The sequence below is a fragment of the Cryptomeria japonica genome, chromosome 4 (assembly GCF_030272615.1).
Source record: "Cryptomeria japonica chromosome 4, Sugi_1.0, whole genome shotgun sequence".
NCBI classification, from domain to species: Eukaryota; Viridiplantae; Streptophyta; class Pinopsida; order Cupressales; family Cupressaceae; genus Cryptomeria; species Cryptomeria japonica.
In genome coordinates, this window is record NC_081408.1 from 659997738 (window position 1) to 660003986 (window position 6249).

At 34.4% G+C, this 6249-nt stretch overlaps 2 long non-coding RNA genes across 2 annotated transcripts; both read left to right on the forward strand.

Annotated features, from left to right (window-relative positions):
• The first annotated feature begins 2512 nt into the window (after nt 1–2512).
• LOC131061808 (uncharacterized) lies at nt 2513–4018 on the forward strand. The gene is made up of 5 exons (XR_009110592.1): nt 2513–2572; nt 2687–2909; nt 3014–3071; nt 3665–3784; nt 3878–4018. It is a non-coding gene; the product is annotated as an uncharacterized LOC131061808 (long non-coding RNA).
• A 334-nt stretch (nt 4019–4352) lies between these two features.
• LOC131061807 (uncharacterized) lies at nt 4353–5648 on the forward strand. Its single transcript, XR_009110591.2, has 6 exons — nt 4353–4614; nt 4698–4793; nt 4901–5032; nt 5172–5232; nt 5339–5413; nt 5499–5648. It is a non-coding gene; the product is annotated as an uncharacterized LOC131061807 (long non-coding RNA).
• Nucleotides 5649–6249: the final 601 nt, after the last annotated feature.

A 6249-nucleotide genomic window follows, 5' to 3' on the forward strand; every position in this document is an offset into this window, starting at 1 on the left:
ATTCAATGTCAGCCTTGACAATAATTACAAAATAATTTATTAAGTAAATCCTCCTTGATGTCGGCTTCCAATGAAGTATTGATGCCAGTGCCGATGCCGGTGCCGATGTAGCCCTAAATGCTCCAAAGCCGGTATCTGCTGGTATATGCCTCGTAGTGTCGGTATATGACTTCCATCTGATCTTTTTGCCATCAATGACAACAAAATGAATCCAATGAGTGCTAATTGCCAAAAAATACAAGGTCATTTGAGCCAGTTGGGGATCAACCCTATGTTCTTCCAAGCCAATGTGAGCAGGTATTTTACTTAGAGGTTCCACATAAATTGGGTTGGTCATTTGTTGTTAGATATGATCCAAGAGGAAGGCTGATTAAGTATAATGAGATGGAAGAAGAAGATATTGAAGAAGTAGAAGATGATGAAGATGATGATGATGATGATGATGCTATTGCTAATGCTGATGATGATGACAATAGTGATGGTGATGGTGATGGTGATGATGGTGATGACGATGACAATGACGATGATGATGATGATGACGATGATGATGGCGATGACGACGATGATGATGACGAGGATGACAAGGACGAGGACGATGACGACAACGACAATGACGATGATGGCGATGACGACGACGATGATGTTGATGATGATGATAATGATGATGATGATGATGATGGTCATGCTAATGAGTTGGATGAAGAAGACGATCAATGACACGAATGAAATGTATGACATTTTTTGAACTTTGTGTTTATTTATGGAATTTGGACTGTTTATTAGCTATGTGATGGATGGTGATTTAGAATACATATGTGATGGATTACATGTTTATGATGATACATTTGACATTTTTTGAACTTTGTGTTTATTTATGGAATGTGGACTGTCTATTAGCTATGTGATGGATGGTGATTTATGATACATATGTGATATATTACATGTTTATGATGATACATATGTGATGCCTGTGATGCTCAATTACATATATGATGATACATATGTGATGCTTATGATGCTCATGACACATATGTATTTATTGTTTATCAAATTACAAATGGAATGCTTATGATGCTCAATTGTTGGTGCTGATTTCATTTATACATTTTATGTGATGCTGCCACCCTTGGTGTAAATAGGTAATTGACTATAGGCATCGTCAGCCCTTTAGTTGAGGATCCTGCGTAGTCTACATAAAGTAAAGGTAAGGAATAAAAGAATATACAATGATTATGATGATTTCATATTGTTCATGTTGTGTACTATGTATTTTTTAGTATACGTATCATGTAATTTTTAGCTAACATAAGATAATTGAATTACATATGCAGGAACTTGAATCCCTTTGATGAGGATCCTGCACAGTCTCATGGATCGATAGGTATAAGTCAATACACCCTATAGAAATAGTTTATTTTAAAAAATACTAGGAAAACAAACTTCCTCAGTTCTTCAAACCTCAACATTAGAAACAAATCTAATACAGTTATCAACACTTGAGTCCCCAGTTGGACTTATTCAATTTTTAATCTCAACATCAACTTTAGGGCCAACTTGTTCATCAACATTACCCTCATTTACAAAATATCTCTCTCATTACCAACTACCTCTCTCATTTGATGGAGTGCAGTTACCATCAAATAGGTATTTGTCAGAGGTATCTTCCTTGAGTGAGGGAAATGTAGGAATAGTCGATGAAAGTGAGACATGTAGCAGGTCTAAAATAGGGAGATCAACTATAGGTCAAAATATTTGAAGAAAATTTAGTAAACACATGGAATTTTTCCTTGCTCAAGGGGGGTCATGTTCTTATGATGATGAGACCAAAGGTGACATCGAGGTGCCCTTGAGATACAAACATCTAGAGAAACAATGGGTACCCAAGGAACTTCCTTCAATAAACATTAAACATTAATTTTTGTGTTAATGAGAGGATATATCGCATAACACCTTCGTCGTTACATGGTTTGGGCCTATTTTCCATGGACAACATAAAGGTTTGTTACAACAAAGTTTTTGAATTTATGGAGTATGTCGGGCCTTGTTACAATTACAAAAATTGGATGCAGATTGTTCAATATAAAAAAATATGCGTAGGTATGCACTGCCAGCAAATTATATACAATAGACAGATAGTGATCAAAGTAAATGAGTGGCTGTATACATTGATGGAAGGCCAAAAGCAACAAGGAATATTGTAGGTTTAATAAATAGTACGCGACCTGGGTCAACTAATAAGCAACCCAATTGCATATTGGAGGCACGTGGGGGAAATCGTGTATTCGTATGTGCGATAAAATCAATAAGTGCAGGGGAAGAGTTGCTAATCGATTATAATTTGAATCGTATAGATACAAACAAATTTACTAACATGGGGGTGGTAAGCACTATATACCATTTAAACCAACCTCCAATTAATGACTTCAATATACCATCTTATTATTAAGTTTTTTTGCTAAGTCTGTTAGTTTCATTTCGCTAACGTGTTTATATTTTTTCTTTGTCACAGGGCAACCCAGATCCGTCACATAGCACAGACAGGGATGTAGGTTCCGACACTTCTACCGAGCAGGTAAACCTCATTGTAATTGTACAAATTAGATAGAAGCAAACTGTTACATTATTATGTTATTTTCTTAAGTGTTTTGGAGTAATTTTGATAGTATTAATAATATTCTTGTCATAGGCAGATGTTCGGGGAAAGGGAAAGGAACCTCCCTTACATCAACACCTCAGCACAATATTATGCGATGAGGACTACACAATTTCCACAAACCCCGTAGAAGTGATAAAAAATGTCTATCACAAAAATTAATAAAGAGATTGTTGCTTTGGTATGTATGACCCCTCAGACTAATGAGATAAAAGATAGGCTGATTCAATTGATGCAAGCATCAAAAAACATGCAAGTAAGCAGTAATGAAGGCTTTAATTATTACAAAAGTTCAATAATGGTTTATATTTTATACTCTTTTATGTCACTAACTAAAATATGTATATGTTGGTTTTACAGAATTTCATGTGTGATCATCAACCTGGTGGACATGATCATGGTATTGTAGGTAGTGCAGGTGATGACCATATTCTATACATTAAAATTACTCCTTCTTTGGACTTGTGAACTTTCTTTTTTAATGCTATTGTTATTTACACAGGCCTTTCCTTGTCTATACTATTGCTCTCTCTTTAGAATGAATAATAATAAGTGTTGTGTGTATATATGATTGCAATAATAGTTTATTAAACTGTTAATAAAGTATTTAGTTGCACAATTAGAAGTTTTCATTTGATCTGATCTGATCACTTGTATTTTAATTTACTATTATTAAATTATATTTCAAAGTAGGGACTTTACAAAGACTAATAAGACAACCTGAAGTTTGACAACATGAGATAGCACATTGAAGCAATCTAAATAAATAGATTCCATGGACTATCTTTTGTAAGGACTATACTAGTTTATCACTTACACTGCCCTCTTGTCACAAATTTACATACCTTTTTTTTGCATCAAAACCTACCTTATTCTCCTTCATACTGTTGTATCATTAAGATTAGTATCGAACACCTAATAAAGGTTCATATTTCTTTACAACTCTTAAAAAAGGTTCATCCTTGTTTACAATTCTTGCAATTTTCATATATTTAATGTATTATTCTTTAGGTGCGGCCAATGTTCCTGTGGAAAGGCCGCCTCATTCAAGGTTATTACCGACTGCAATATTGGCAACAGGAAGCATGTAGATGTCCTCTACTGCTCGTCATGTTGACCCACCCACTGTTGGTAGATCCCTCTTTTGCTCTCTCTTTTGTTATGTGTATTTCCCTTGAAGTGTTCTTTCTTGGGGGCATTTCATAGTGGATTCATTTTCTGCAGCAAAAGATGCACATGAGGATGCACTAGAGGCGAATACTAGTGATACCATAACATCATTTCCTGGATATTCCCGTATTGCTAATATGGGAACATTGCAGACCAGATTGGTGGTGAGCGACGAAGAATTGATTCCCTTGAAGATACACAAGGTTCCAGGTACTTTAAATTATTATTATATATAGTGTAATTGTAATTTACTTACTGATCACTCATTTTGGACTAATTATCCCATGATTTTTTTGCAGGAAATGATATTTTTTTATAAAAATCTTAATGACATTGCATTGTAGATGTTTGGGCCCACCATACGTAAAAGGTGAAACATCATATGTGAACAAACCCTAATCCACTATTTTTATTTCACATCATTTCTAGAATAGTTTTTCTTTGATCCATTTCTTGAACTATATTAAAGGTAACTTCAGTTCATTTATGAATCTAATAGGTTTGTTTTTGCTTAAAAGGTGGAATGACCAAGAAAATAGGTTAAAAGATGAACTCACAAACCGTATGGTTGAGTTCTTCAGAAATGACACATTCGACAAAACTAAGCTCCTTGAAAAAGTTGGCACATATCTAAAGTATGTGAGGGACCGGTACATGACACATTTAGAGAAGAACATAAAGTACGAGCGTCCTCCCATGATTCCAGAGAGGGAGTGGAAGGACCTGATTTTGGATGCGAAGGAGAGAGTTGAAAGGAAAAAAGGAAATCCACCACTAGACGCCAGAAGAACGTATGTGATACTATTAAGAATGTAATTATGTACTGATTAGTTTTTATATTTATATAATCTAACATATTTCAAACTTTTCATAGACTGAGTGACACGTCAAAGGCAATCAAGACAAGACAAGAAAAGCACGGGCAACACAAACTTGGTCTGGTGGTTATATGAAACTTGCCGCATGAATTGTAAGAATTAGTAAATGAAATGTCGCATCAAAATATTTATAAACTGCAAACAATTTTTTTTTGATCAAACAATACAAGCAAAATTAACGACACTAAGCAAAATGCAGGGCTCTGAATTCAATAGAGCACCCATACAAGATGACAAGAGAATTTCCTACGAGCAAGGCTATAGAACTATGGATGAATGACTACGAGAATTGAGTGGGCAAACACGAGATTCTGGTGCATCCATCACATAGGTAAATAAGCTATATGAAAATAATTTCAAATTGAATACCTTACCAATAATCTATTTGATGTTAAGTTCCAACATAAAGTGAATTTATTTATTTTAATTAAGCAAGCAATTATAACAATGTGCATGACATTGGAATGTAGCTTGATAATCGTGGAACACAACCTCCACATGAAGGTCCGAATGTGCATCCTAGTAGTGGAGGTATTAATTTTCTATTCAAAATTTTTATGTAATTATTAATACAAATAGACATCTTAAATTGTAATTGGTGTAGAAATTAATGTAACCTTTTTTGTTAATATTTTAGAGCATGTAGTCGGTGGTGACCAAGTGGAGCATGATCTGGGTAGATAAAATCAAGAACGTGATGTTCCCTAGTCAGGTAAAGAGGACCACTGTTATTCATTTAAACATATTTAATTGTAATTGGGTATTTATTAATGTAACCTTTCGTATTTCAACTCCAGAGGATCTAGAGGGTGTCCAACAAGTTGAGGTTGAGGCTAGACAAAATGATTTCAAAGATGATGTGGCCCCATCAGGTAAAGAGCGCCACAGTTATGTTCTTTAAATTAATGAAATACTTGTAACAAAAATAAAAAATGATTTGAATTTAACCCATTTCTTTGTTATTGCAAAGGACTCCCTTTGCATCGGTGTCCTCGTCCTCAGAAGAGGACTAGGCATACATCGAGATCATGAGCAGAGGGCAGAACAAATGAAGAGGGGGGAAGTAATGAAGAAAATGATGGTCCACTTAGACTTTTCATAGCTTCAAAAAAAAGAAGAAGAAATGATTGTAATATACATTATTTGATAATGACCGATTTTTATGTGTTAATGAATGTAATTATTTGCTAATGAATGTTCATGAATGATATGTGTTAATTAATATTGATGAATGTTGCGTGTTAATGAGTGTTAATGAATGTTATGTGTTATTGAACGTTATGTGATAATGAATGAATGTTACATTTTATTAATGGATGAAACAATGAATGAATGTTATATGTTAACGGGGAATTTAGAGTGATGTTAGGGGGGAGGGGCCAAATGAGCTTCCACCTTCATGTGGTTGGCCCTGTTAAGTAGAGAATATTAAACTATTCTTGAAACCAAGCGAAGCTCAATAAGCTAACACACTTTTCAATATTTCATTATGTTGCATAGTTAATCTTATTGAATAATGTATATTGAATCTTAATTGCAGGGTCCAAC